We start from the raw sequence: 12098 nt of genomic DNA on the forward strand, positions 1-12098 counted from the left end.
AGCGCCGCAACCTCAGAGTCGGCCGCAACTGGACCTAACGGTCAGGGGTCCCTTTACCTTTCCTTACATAAGCAGTTTGAGAGAGTAGTCTTCACAAGACCTGCTTCCAGATGCCAGGGGCTGGACCTGGGACACTCTGCATGCTAAGCACCACTGAACTATGTTCCTTTGGGTATGCCAGACTTGCTGACTCACTGTAAAGTTTCACAATGTTACTGTCACATCAAAATTATTTCTCAATCTTTCTCTCTCTCTCTCTCTCTCTCTCTCTCTCTCTCTCTCTCTCTCTCTCACACACACACACACACACACACACACACACAATTTTCCCAGCACAAACCGGAATGACAGAGGCCATCCAGGTTTCCTATTTGATCCCAGAATGTCCTGTTTTGGTGCTCTAGTGCTGCTGCTGCCAAGCCCAGAGAGGAGGGGAGGAGCTGATGTTTGCAGCCAGAGTTACAGCCAGTGCTTGCACTTACAGTGGAACCCTCATGAAGCAGGACCCTTGTGCGCAGGGGAGGCAGTTCCCCCTGGAGCAGAGGTGGCAGATGCACACAACACTCTTGCCAGCCCCTCTCTGCTGCCGCCAAAGCCGTCGCTGCTGTGATGGCAGCATGTGGTGCCGCACAGGTGGAGGCAGTGAGGGGAGGACATAAGGGAGAGAGTAGCTGCTGGGCTGGGGCAGCAGGGGAGGCAGCCAGCTGACTTACGTGGCAGCGCACACCTAAAGACACGCGTCCTCATTTTCAGCCGAAGAATGTTGGAGGGTATGTTCTTTTTGCAAACTCCCAAATTTTCCTTTCTAAGAGATGCACAATTTGGCGGATGCAATTCCCGCATCATCTACATAAACGCCTGGGGCTGTTTTTTACATCTTTATGCATTAGCTCGACATGAATATACAAGAAGTATTTCAACTCTAATTCTGTTTGAAAATGCTAGAATAGTGTCTGTATACAGTCTCCAGGAAAAGTAGGTCCCTTGAGTTCTGAAGCGTGTGTGTGCATGTGCGTGTGTGTGTGCATGTATTTACATATTTCCATGTAAATCTGGGTTTAGAATCTAATGTTCCCTTTTAAATAGGCATTAAAACGTCAAGCACTTCCCTTAAACACTTGCTATAGATCAGCAGATTAGTCTGCATGTACTGGGAAAAGAAAGAGATCTGGCATAGGTGAGCGTGTTGTGGGGCAGGTCAGAGGTCTTTCATTGTTTATTTTATATATTTTTACATTAGTACTCCAGCTTTCCTCCAAGGAGCTCCAGGTGGCGTACAATGTTCTCTCTTCCTCCCCAGATTTATCCTCACAATAACCCTGTGAGGTAGGCTAAGGTGAGAGTGAGTGACTAGCTTGAGGTTACCCAGTAAGCTTCGAGGCTGAGTTGGGATTTGAACTCTTGTCTCCCAGGTCTTACTTAGTGTTATGTACTGAGTTGAATAGGATCCAAAAGGCAGCAGTCTGATTGGTCCTAGAACAATAGGATTCAGAGTGCAGCAGTCTGATTGGTCCTAGAACAATAGGATTCAGAATGCAGCAGTCTGATTGGTCCACAGGAGCCACCCAATCCAGCTCCAGGTGGAAGTGAATCCGCAACCTGATTGGCCTACTGGATTAGCCAATCACATGGGGCCCATTGTGTAAATAATGTATATAAAGCAGACATTCTGGGGGAGCTTTCATTCCTCCTCACCACCAAGAGCTGAATAAAGAGAATGAAATCCACTCTCGACTGAGTATATTTTACTTAGTCCAACACTCTAACCACTGTACCACACTCTAACCCTCCAGAGGCTGTGAAGTGTCATTACTTTACTCCTGGGCTTGGGGAAGGACAACAAAACTAAATGCTATAGGCCACCCTGCCTTTTGCTAGGATTTCATCAACTTTTTCCAACTTGCTGCCCTCCAGCTTATTTGGACTCCAACTTCTATCAGCTGCTGGCCAGGGTTGATGGGAGTTGTAGTCCAAAGCAGCAAGAGGGCACCAGGCTAGAGAAGGCTCGCTGACACTCTGGGTGCTTAAGACTTGTATAATTGCTGTCTCCTTTTCAGAGATGGGCTCTGGCCACGAACTGGTATATTTTGCTGCTGCCATGTGGAACAGTCAGAGCTAAGACGTCAAGGGAAGCTTGGAGTCAATAGTAGAGGGCCAGGCAGCCTAAACGGAAATACGTTAAGGCAGGGAGAGGGAGCTTCAGGCACAGGGGCCAAATATGGCCCTCCAGGTCTCCCTGTCTGGCCCTCGGAACTCTCTCCAGGCCACACACCCTCTCCCTAGGCTACGCCCCTCACTAGGCCTGCTTTGCACCTTCCTTCAGTGTTGTCAGGGAATCAGGAGCAGGAGCACTGGGGAGAGAGGATTGGGAGAGCGAAGGGGAAGAATCCGAGGGCAGCGTAGGGGAGTATGACAGTGGCCCGAGAGATTCCATGAGCTTCTCCAGCGAATCAGAAGATTCCCAGAAGGGGGCGCCGATGGTCAGGGCAAGGGGGGTCCCAGGGGGGACGCACCAGAAACAAGGAGCCAGAGGGGAACCCCAAAGCAGCAGTGGAGGATCGGGACCAGTTTCCCCACCAGAGCGTAGTGGGGGGGAAGAGTCACATGTGTCAGGGGCAGTGCCTCCTCCAGAGAGGGAGTCAGGGCTGACCACGCCTCCAACGGAGGGGAGGTCAGTTGCAGCTAGCCCCCCCGAAGGGGGAAGCAGTGACAGCAGCAGTGGAACGGTCAGGAGGAAAGCTGCTGGCTGGGCGCGCGCGCCAAGTTCAAATGTGCAGGCGCGCGGAACAGCAGGAGACCCGGATGGGGAACCAGCTCCTAAAGCCCGCCGGAGGGAGGGAGAAGGCTCAGGGGAATCAGCGGGAGAAGAGGCTAGAAAGGGCGGAACCCCGGCGGGCAGGCGGACCCAGAGGAGGAAGGAGCAGCGGAGAAGGTGGAGCAAGGCTAGAATCTTAAATTGGTGTCAAGGGGGAGGAGACTCAGACGGAGCATCAGTGGTCTGACACTTGAGACGTGGAGCTGCGCGCTGCGGCTCTGGAAGTGAATCTGAACTTCAATAAAGACTTTTATACTTAACAACGAAGCAGCGTTGGTCCTTTGTGAGCTGGGACCTAGGGTAGCTCTGACAAGTGTATTTACCTGGCTGGAATGTGTCCTTGAGCTCTGATAATGCCTCTTGTTTGTCTGGATGGAGATGGGTGTGTCAGTATCTATAAAGTAGCCCATGGTAAAAAAAGTGAACTTCACAGGTTCACACGCACACATCTATACACTCCAATTCTGCTCCTTGAGGTCTTTCAAATCCTGTAGCTGTTGTCTTGCAAAGGGCTTCAATCTGGCAACTCAAGTCCTGAAAACTCTCCTTGAATTGTCATAGAGAGCTGGAGGGAGGTTCACATGCCACCAACCAGATCTAAGGCAAAGACAGAAGTCAGAGCAGGAGAAATTACTGCCATGCATTTTTAAAATAAAAAAATTGATCAGTCGTTCCTGGATGAAACACATTAAACACACACACACACACACACACACACACACACACAAAATGGAAGGTAGCCTTCCGTGCTTGACACGCTGACAGTTTCCCTCCCTGCTCTTCTGGTTGTGAAACATTATTATCTGCCAGTAAAAGTTAAATCTCTCAATTGAAATGGGCTCCTTCCCTGCTGGGTAGCAGAAGGCAACTCCTGCCCTTCCTGATTAGCACTATGTAGCCCCCCAGGTTTGGTTTAAAAACAAACCCCCCAACAACTACTCCCTCCAAAAGGGACAAACTAATAAAGATCTAATCCAATTACGGCTCTGAACAGCATGGGGAGCTTTGTTTGTGTTTGTGCGTGTGGTTGTAATAGTACTCTTTAAGTATTGCCCCTTATCCCACTCTCTCTTTCCTTTCCTCCTGCTGCTTTCTCCAGGAGCGGCTAGAGTCAAAAAGCAGGCTGTTAGGTTGTGTGAGGATTTAAGAACCAGGCAAAACAGTCACTTCACCCTGGTCCAGCCCGTTTAGAATTTTGAAGGCTCTCTGCCAAATAAGAAAAATGGGAGCCTGTAAGAAGCAGAAGTTCTTCTTCTGTTGTTGTTAGCCTCCAGTTCTCTCCAGTAACGCAGAGCAGGGTCCTAGGGAGAGAAATGTTGGCAATCCTACCCACCATTGCACTCACCTTGGAAGAGCATTTGGAGATGCAGGGAGAGTGTGTTTTGACTCTATGTGATTCTGGATATGCACTACCCCCAGAATGTAAACCTTGCATAAGTTGAGAGTTGATTGGATTCCTGAATGCTTAGCTTTGGAGGAGACAGAACAACTCCTTGGTGTTCTTCCTGAACACCTTCTCCAGAGTGACGCTAGGAGCCAATCCTCTGTGGCTGACTCACCTCCTTTTGCTCTGATTGGTTCCAATCAGCACAAAGGGTGAGAAGACTTCTCATTGGCTCACTGGAGGTGAACAAAAGAATCTAAGGACATAGTAAGAGCCCAGCTCAATCAGGCCAGTGGTCCATCTTGTGGTCCATCACAGGCGGCAGTCAGATGTGTATGAGAAGCCCATAAGCAAGACCTGGACACAGCAGCACTCTCCCCACTTGAGGTTCCCAGCAACTGAAATTCAGAGGCATACTGCCTCCACCCATGGAGGAACAGCATAGCCATGAATCTAATAGATGGTCAATGGTTACTAGCCAAAATGGCTGCACTTTGCCACCACAGTTGGAAGCAGTAAAATGGGTGTAGCCAGGAGTTTTGTTGGGGGTGTGTGTTAGGCCTTTTGTTAGGGGTCCATAACCTCAGTTTGCTATGTATTTTTATTGATTTTTATTGATGGGGGGCAGCTGCCCCTTCCTGCCCCCAATTAGCTATGCCCGTGGGCCGTAATGCTTCTGAATAACAGTTATTTGAAGCTACAGGAGGGGAGAGTTACTCTTGTGCTCAGATCCTGTTTGCAGGCTTCCCGCAGGCATTTGGTTGGCCACTGTGAGAATAGGATGCTGTACTAGATGGGCCATCGGCCTGATCCAGCAGGCTCTAATTATGTTATTAATGGTTGAACTGTGGAACTCACTCCCAAAAGGTATAGTGATGGATGGCTCAGATGGCTTTAAAAGAGGATTAGGAAGAACATAGCCTGACATACAAAAGTAATTATCACATTCATTTCTTTGTCCACTTTTGCCTCTGGCTGGCCCCACCTACCACTGGCATGTGACCTCCAGATGACTGGAGAGAATGCAGCCCTCGGGCTGAAAAAGCTCCCCCCCACCCTATTTCATGTTTTTCCCCATAACCAGGAAAGCTCCTTTTCCAATTGGGACAAGTGAGTGTCTTGTTTCACACTGTGAAGACCCTTCTACCTCCAAGTTCTGTATATTTACTGGCTTATACGAGGGAGACAGATGCTGCCGTCTTAAGAGAGTTTCGGCAGCCCTTCCAACAGATCTTGCTCTTTCCCTTTCCATCTGCAACCAGGTCACCCTATAGCCCGAGGGACCCAACATCTGATGTCCACAGTTGGTATGGAAAACAGCTGCTACTCACCCTGAGTTGTGGAGAGAAAAAGGTCTGTTGTTCCAGCTGACAGTCCACGCAAGACAGGTCATGGTTGGGAGCAAGGCCATCCAAGAAGAGACGGGCTGGTTGCAAGAGAAGTGGGAAGACTTACTTAATTGGGCTGGTGAGGAGGAGGAAGATCAGGATCTCTTGCTCAACCTCTGAGTAGCTTTCAGTAGATCAGCAAGAGTTTCTGTGCCTCTTTATATAATTTTCATTCATTTTGTATTATCTAAATGCATAGCAAAACAAATAACAGATAATAATTCAGAGAATAGCATATACCCAAATCTCTCTGCAAGCATTTCTGACTCCCTACAATCGATGGACAAATTGGTCAGTTTCACTTCTCTACATTTTTATTTTTCCATTCTTAAATGTTCTCCATATATTTACAGCAATTTGAGGTGTGTTGCTGTTTTTTTAAAAAATCCTCAGGAAAATTTGTCAGAATTTAAGTGTGAATGTTTCCTATTAGACACATTTTTGTATGCAATTTTGCCTAAGGTACACATTTTATGCAAATAATTTCCCCCTAATATAATGCATTTGTTATTTTCACTAATAACGCATTCGTATGCATACTTTACATTAGGATCTGCCTATTTATACCCATGACTTGATTGGAGAACTGCACTGCAAAATCTGGAGAACTGCCACTTTTAAAGGGTCGTTGTATTCCCATTTATGAAAACACATTTTTGAAGCTGCAACTTAAGGAGTTTGGTCTTTAAATGCAAAGTGAATTTATCCCCCATCCTTGGGGTAAAGGGCAATAAGTGCCCAAGTCAATCCTCCGATTCTAAAAAACGTCAACTCCACAGGGCTCCACAGAAGGTGGGTGGATTTCTGGCTGCTTTTTCCTCCCACGACCTCGAGGTGGCGAGCTAAGTATGGAAAGCAGAGTCCCTCTCTGGCCCGTTTTCAGAACAAAGGCATATTAGCCCAGCAGCTCGGGCAAATCGGCTTCTCCCTCCAAGAACGCCGAACCCTTTTCAAAACTTGCATCTGTAGGGCAGAAACTCAAACCAAACAAAAGGACATTTAGGGGATGATCTAAGCAAACTTTACCTAGAATTACTATGCTTATGTATGCATGTACGTACTATGTAACTGTGAAGCCTTTTTTCATCTGCATTGTAGACACAGGAGGTCCTAGCTTCAAATCTCAACAGCTGGGAATGTCCGCTGCCTGAAACCCTGGAGAGATGCTGCTGATCTGTGTGGACAGTATTTATTTCTTTATTGTATTTAATAAAATTTATATACTGCTTGATTGTAAAAAACAAAACAACACAAAACAACCTAACAACTTCAAAGTGGTTTGCAATAACAATAAAACAGCAAACTTGTCGGGGGGGGGGGGGAGAGAACCCTGTTAAAAACACATATTTAAAACACACCTAAAATCAGTGATAAGTAAAAGAACAGATCAAAACATAGGTCAACATTCTACATATCCTGATTGATTTGCCTAAACAGAAATGTTTATAGCAGGTGCCAAAAAGAGAACAGTGAAGGCACCTGCCTGGTGTCAACAGGCAGAGAGTTCAAAGGTTTCCACCTATGAATCACCTATGAACATCACAAAGCTCAATATGGAACTAGACTGCTTGGTAGTTTGTGAGGTGGGACTCAAATTCTGGCAAATTCAAGTTGCAGAATTCAAGTTGTGTGGGACAACAATTGCTCGTTGTGGCATCGTATTACCTTCCAGCAAATATATCAGAGCAAATACTCAATAGACAATGGCTGTTGTATAACTGCCTCACAAGCTCTGTGTGTACAAAAATCAGGATGAATGCCCAAGAAACAAGTTGACTTGGTTGCTACCCTAGATGGATCAGTGGTCTGACTCTCTATAAGGCAGATTCCTATTTTCTGCAAGAGGTGTGGAGATTCGAGGTTGAACGGTGGTTACTTGGGTCAAAGAAAAGAAGGCTGCGGAAATCCTGGTGCGTTTGCTCCACAAAGGCCCTCATCTCTTGCAAAGGGAAGTTGAAAACAATTTCTCTGGAGCTGACAGAAAACAGAGAGGCATACTTTTAGGAGATGCTATAGCTTCTCTCTAGCTCCATCTCTCCTCTCTACCCCCCCACCCTGTTCCCCCCTTTGCTGTCAGGGAGACAATCTGTTCCTCCTTTGCTGAGGAGGAACTTTACAATATGGTGACGAGATGTCAGGAATCATTAAACAAAACAAAGAAAGATGGAGCAGGGACGTTCAGGAGAAACATCTTTTCAGCATGAGGGGTAGAGGAGTGTTGAGCACCCAGCTGAAGAGGCTTCTTAAAGCTTGGCAGGGAGGCAAGGCCTCTGTTGTTTATAATTTTGATCCACCTTGATCTCCCTCAGATGCCTCCCATTCTTAGCATACACAGGGGATTTGCAGTGGGTAGGATTTAGATGTGGATATGGGGAATCCCACTTTCAGCTTACCACCCACCAGGAGATTGTGACAAGGCCTGAGACTCAGGCTGATGGAACCAGATCAAGGGGAGGATGTGCCCAAATCTAAGCCCAGGATATGTGTGCTCCAGAGTCTCTGGTTCTGGAGCAGAAATAAGAACCCCCAAGTAGGTCTTATTCCAGGAAAATCCAAGGTGATGTTGTTTGACTACATTTCCCATCAGTCCCAGCCAACATGGGATTGGATGATGGGAGTTGTAGTCAAACAACAGCTGGAAGGCACCATGTTTATATCAAGCTGGGCCAGTTCCAAGCCTTGATACTGCCTGCCAATCACAGTGGCTGATGTTGCAAACCTGCTGTTCCTTCTGTGTCTGCAGAAGGCTCTGCGGCAGCTGAGCAGGCATGATCCTGGGGAGTTTGTTGGGGTAGGTGCCTCTCAACCTCAGCTTCTTAAAATCCATAGCATGCTCTGATCTACCTTGCAAAAATATGAAAGATGGGCAGGATATATATGGAAACAGTTATAACTACTTGCTCTCCCTATGCAGATCTGAACAAGGAAAGCATGCTGTAAATTTTCCTGAGTGTCGTCCATTGACCACAATCGTCACTGTTCTGAAGACTGGGTGTAAGCAATTATGAAAGGTTGTGAGGCTCCCCCAGCACCTATTTCAATTTGGACAGTAACTTGCTTTAAGACAGGGGACCGCCCGCCCCCCGTCTCAGTTTAGATTGTAAGTTCCCTTGGGCAAGTGATTAAATAGCAATCAGAATGAGCACAGGACTGTTCATGCTGATGTGTAAAGCTCAATGTACACCAGTGGTACCCTAACAAATAATAAAACAAAATAAAGTGTGCCTAGCATAGCATGTAGTTTGACCCTTACACTGTAAGTTCCTAGAAGGCAGAGATCATCCCTTGTCTGAATTTAGCCTGTAAGTTCAATTTCAGTGTAGATTCAACAGGGACAGTTGTGACCACATAGCAAAGACTCTTAACAACAACAACAGCAATATAATGACTATTATTTGTAGTAGTTCCAGTAGTAGCGGTAGATGTATCCCACCCTTCCCCACAAAGGAGCCCAGGGTGGCAAACAAATAAACAATAAAACAATTTAAACACGTGAAAACATCTAAAAACAATTCCAGTGCAGATATGCAGATGCTATTGCGTCAAGGGCAAATGCACACCAGTGGCACTATAGTAAATAAGATAAAAGATAAACAACCACACCAGTAATACTTAATCTCCCTCCTCTTCTTCCTCTGGAGATAATTCTTCCAGCTACAGTCAAACAGATGTACCTGTTTGCAACTGTCAGATGTTGGTAGGGGACCCCTCAATCCTTCATGCCCCCCCTCCTTTTAAAGATTTAAGGCTGACAAGTGTCGCTAACAGAGGATGGCTTCTCACTCCTTGCCTGCAAATGTTGGAATATCCCCCTCTGCCCCCCCTCCCCGTTCCTGCTTCTCCCTCATCATCTGGGCTCTGTCACATCTTCTGCCATCAAGTCACGGCACTCCAAACATGACAACATTGATGCGATGTGTCACAGCCTGTGTTCCATGGCAGCAGCTATCACAAAAAGGCCAAAGTTTGCTCCTGGACATGTTTCTGTTCGTGCCAAGAGGCCCAGGGGTGGAGGGCCATGGAAAAAGAACAAAATTTAAACTTTGTGAGTGGCAGCAATGAAGGCTGAGATACAGTTGTGCTCTCTCTCTCTCTCTCTCTCTCTGTGTGTGTGTGTGTGTGTTAGATTGGGGCCTGTGTGTTTTCCCAGCTGTTGACAAATAAAACCCAGGGTGTGTGATTTTCAAGAAACTTGGGGCTAGAGCAGAGGTAGGCAACCTAAGGTCCATGGAACAGATGCGGCCCAATCGCCTTCTGAATCCGGCCTGTGGATGGTCTGGGAATCAGCGTGTTTTTACATGAGCAGAACGTGTGCTTTTATTTAAAATGCATCTCTGGGTTATTTGTGGGGCACAGGAATTCGTTCATATTTTTTAACAAAATATAGTCCGGCCCACCACACGGTCTGAGGGACAGTGGACCGGCCCATGGCTGAAAAAGGTTGCTGACCCCTGGGATAGAGTATTTAGCACCATAGTGAATATCTTAATTATCACAATGGTGAATAGTTTGCTCAAACAGCAGATCATGTTGTAAAGCAAAAAGGGGGGGGACTTCAAAAAGTGGTCCTTCAGGTCCCACTCCCTGACCCTCATTACTCTCTGCAGGCCACACACCCTTCTCCCCAGGCCATAATCCTCACAGCCCCTGCTTTGAACCCCCCCTCAGTGCAATGCATCCTTGAACTCCGAACCACCTTCTTGCTTTTCTGTAGGGAGGATGGTGAAGGTTGTGTGTAGAAACCAGGCTAATGTGAAAAGCTGGAATTTACATAACTTGCACTGCCCGCTTTTGTCTCTTCCCCGCCCCCCACATGTGGCCCCAGGAATGTTGCCAAGGAGGTGGTGAGGCTTCTCCCCACCTGCACTTTAAAGCAAGGTGTGTATTTTAAAAGAGAATCATAGAATTGGAAGGGACCCCAAGGATCATCTAGTCTAGTTCCAGTCTGGAAGAAAAATGTATACGAATGCAAGAAGAAGCCTTTTGTATCAGAGAAGAGACCTGCATATTCTTATTCCAGCAGCTCCCAAACTCCCCCCACCCTCAGACCACATGAAATTTGCTGAGCGTCTTGGTGGCCCACCGAACGATTTTTCCTGCCTTCTGTTGTAGCAGTTGTAATTCCATAGAATTCAAACTGCAATACCATAAAAGCAATAAAAAGAAGCAATAAGAATACAATTAAAAATCAGTACAAATGTTTAATTTGATGGATGTGCCATCTTCTGACTCTGACCACAAATCCACAGGTCTAATGTGGGCCCCTGGTGGTCCACAGATCGTATTTTGGGAACCCTGGCCTATCCTGTTTTCACAATGGCTGACCAGACACTTTAGGGAAACCCATAAAGGGAATGGGAGCCCCGCAGCGTTCCCCTGCTTGAATGCTCCAGTAATCAAACACAGAGTACCACTGATACTGAACGTAATATTGCTATTGTGGCTAATAGCCTTATCCTCTGTGAATTTGTCTCACTCCATTTTAAAGCTGTTTAAGTTTATTTCTACTCCACTTTTCCTTTCCTTTTGGAAAGGAGATGTACTTGGGTCCCCATATTGTTTCAGGAGCTGGTTGATAGATAAACCCATTTCTCCCCCATCTCAGGTTGACATCACGACGCAACCAAATGAAAATGCACACACATCCTGCTTCTTCCAGGCTCTTAAGTCCCCCCCCCCAAGTAGATCCATCAACCCTCCCCCCCAGTGCTTCATTTAATCATAATAATGAAAGGTGTGAGCCACTATTAATTTGAAGGCATTCGCATTAGCCCTGCACTCAGCTACCAGGAAGCCATGGCCATTTTCCAAATGAATGTGCCGAGGCCATAAATTGGAAAGTAGAGATCTGACCGACAGCAGCTCTTCATGTCTGTACATCCCCCTCCTTCTGAGAGGCACTTTACACACACACTTTCTCTCTGTACGGCAAAAAAGCCTCCTTAATTAAGTGAAAGTGGCAGCAAAAGAGCAGGCCTAAGTGTGGAAAGAGGCAGCTTAAAAACATATTTGATTCATTATAAATAATAATAACTGGAAGGTGGGAGAAGGGTGGTGTCAGAACAGAAGCAGGGGAGAACAGCTTGCAAAAAATAGAACAGGAACACTGGAAGCTTCCTTGCAGAAGGTCAGGCTGTTTTGTCCACCTAGGCCAGCATTCTTAGCAGCAGTAAAAAAAGAACAAAGAGTTCTGGGGCACCTTCGGGAGGCAAATGCAGCATGGCAGGGGCTCCCAGCCTGGCATCTATAAATCTTTCATTATTGCCCCTTGGAAGGGTCCCCCAGCTTTCTTTTGAAAAAGGAAGTCAATCTCTAGCCCTCCTAGAAAGAAAGTTATGGAACAAAATGTGCAGGCACCTTCTAAGCGGTTTCTGTGAAATGAGAGTAAGTGTGATGTGGTCTATTTTTCCTGATATTGAGGAATACTGCCTCTTGCTGTTAGACAGCAACACCATCACTGTATGTGCATCTCCACTTGGGACCAGGAGAATCCACTCTCTGAAACCCTGGA

General features: G+C 46.6%; 2 long non-coding RNA genes across 4 annotated transcripts; one reads left to right on the forward strand and one right to left on the reverse strand.

The window, feature by feature from the left end:
* Positions 1–3310: 3310 nt before the first annotated feature.
* LOC310753948 lies at positions 3311–4333 on the reverse strand. Its single transcript, XR_014543522.1, has 2 exons — positions 4161–4333; positions 3311–3412 (listed from the first exon to the last, which is right to left on the reverse strand). It is a non-coding gene; the product is annotated as an uncharacterized lncRNA (long non-coding RNA).
* Positions 4334–4807: 474 nt separating this feature from the next.
* On the forward strand, positions 4808–6815 carry LOC310754802. Of its 3 annotated transcripts, none has more exons than XR_014544034.1 (3): positions 4808–5133; positions 5462–5707; positions 6692–6815. It is a non-coding gene; the product is annotated as an uncharacterized lncRNA (long non-coding RNA). The 3 variants fall into 3 exon arrangements; XR_014544035.1 differs by having other exon boundaries at positions 5462–5666; XR_014544033.1 differs by having other exon boundaries at positions 5462–6815.
* The last annotated feature ends 5283 nt before the right edge of the window (positions 6816–12098 follow it).

Source organism: Podarcis filfolensis, assembly GCF_964270895.1.
Source record: "Podarcis filfolensis genome assembly, chromosome: Z".
Classification (NCBI taxonomy): domain Eukaryota; kingdom Metazoa; phylum Chordata; class Lepidosauria; order Squamata; family Lacertidae; genus Podarcis; species Podarcis filfolensis.